The 1987-nt window shown below is 44.6% G+C and overlaps 1 pseudogene; it reads left to right on the forward strand.

The window, feature by feature from the left end:
• The first annotated feature begins 955 nt into the window (after window positions 1-955).
• On the forward strand, window positions 956-1524 carry LOC147430048 (uncharacterized; annotated as a pseudogene).
• Window positions 1525-1987: the final 463 nt, after the last annotated feature.

Consider the following 1987-nt stretch of genomic DNA (forward strand, 5'->3'; position numbering starts at 1 on the left):
TCTATTTGGCCAAGATAAAGAGCGGAAAGGTAAAGATAAAGTGGAGTTGGGCTTGTTGAAGCCTGAGGATTATGTGCCTGTTGAAGTGGCAGTGTGTTCGGTGGTTCAACCAAGGATGGTTCCAAGAGTTCAAATTGAAGAGCCTATTGAGATAAGGCCGATGGTCAATTATGTGCCTTTGGAGTTTCCTGTTTGTGAAGGGCCAGTGCTAGTGGTAGCCAAGCTTATTAGCAAAGATAAGCCTTGTGTGAAGGAGAACCTTTGTGTGGAGAAAGTGGCAGATGCGAGGAGCCAAGTGCAGACTGAAGAGGAACTCAAGCTTGTTATTTTTAAATCCTCGTATAAGAGCATAGCAGATGATGGCCAATTTGCAGATGTGAAAGACCTGGAGGGAGAATAAGAGAGTGTGCAAAACCAAGACAATGGCCAAGTTTTTTTGGAACAGCAAGAGGATGAGGATGCTAATATGGAGTCAGCCTATGGTGATGATGATGATGGTGGTGCAAGCTCCATCTTTTGGGAGACAGGTAAAGAGGATAGCTTGAAGGATGAGTCCACATCCTATGGCAAGCAAATGGAGCTTGATGAAGCTGACTTGCTAAGAGTGAAGCTGTCTAATGTTGTGCATGAAGATATGCTGGTAGGCAATGTGAATGAAGATTAGGTGAAAGTGTCCAAGCATAGAGAGGAGGACATGCAGATGAAGGTACTATGCGGTACTCTGCTGATGAGGCTGCTTATAAAGGTAGTTGTGGAGTATGCCACGGTGGTACAACAAGTATGAAGCTTGGTCAAGAGAGGAAAATATGCAATGGTCATGGAAGTGGAGAAAAGAGATGGAGTAGTGGCTACTAGTCTACGTTGTGATGATGATAAAGTGGGCCCATGTTTGAGTTTGGTGGAGGTAGATGATGGTAAGGTTGAACAAAATGAGAAGGGAGGTTATGTTGAGGCTATGCTATAGGATGATGCGGTAGAGGGTGATCCTCTTTGTTCCCCATTTGGAGAGGTAGCAGCAGGGCATGTGCTTGATGAACATGAATATGAAGTGGGTCTACAAGACGTGATGGTTGATCCATATGGTTCTGCCTATGTGGATGGTCTTGAAGATGCGGTGTTCAAATCTGTTGTTGCAGGCTTGGAGTGGAGTGCAAAGCTGATAGAAGAACCTTTGGATGAAGAATAAGTGCTGCCAGTTGTGCATGAAGAAGAATAACAGGCTAGGGAAATGGAGAAGATGATAACGAGGTCTGCGGCTCATTATTGATGGACATGTTGATGGAAGCGGAAATGCAATCGATCATTTGCCAGCTAGAGGAGTCTTTCAAGGAGGTATCTTCTCTATATGGTTGGGAGAGGATTGCAATTATAGCCATTGAGCAAGATAGTGAGCATGATGTCAATGCTCTATATGAAGCAGATTGGAGACATGTAGATGCTTGGAGAGGTGAAGGTGTACTATCTGCCTTCTATGTGCACCATTGGATATTTGCATGGATAGAATACTACATGGAGATACTATAGAAGGATGGTGATGACCAAAGGTACGTGTTTCACGGAGGGGGATGATGATTGGAAATCCACGGGGTTGGTCAACCCGCATGAGGAGCAACGGGTGAAAAAAACAGTGTACATAAGGTTTGTTTTTTGTTTTGCACAGTGTTTGTAGGGTATTAGGTTCAATAAGCATACTTTTGGTTGAGCATGAATGCTCAACTAGGGGGTGGGCAATGATGGTGTAGCTGAAGATTGTTGAAGGTAGAAGATGGCACACGTGGAGGTGTCTATGTCTACAGGGGCACGAGAAGGTGCTTCAGTAAGCGGGAAGTGCCATGACAGCCCAGTGGCTATGGAAATGTATGCCTAATGTGGTTTTTTAGGTCCAAGGTGTGCTGCAAAGTGCTAAGCAGGGTGATGACCTTCTATGCCCAAGATGTTGATGTCTTGTGCTAGAATGTGGTCTCTGATGTGATTTCCATGATGTTCT

This window comes from Adiantum capillus-veneris, chromosome 22 (assembly GCF_014529385.1).
Source record: "Adiantum capillus-veneris isolate H3 chromosome 22, ASM1452938v2, whole genome shotgun sequence".
Taxonomy (NCBI): Eukaryota; Viridiplantae; Streptophyta; class Polypodiopsida; order Polypodiales; family Pteridaceae; genus Adiantum; species Adiantum capillus-veneris.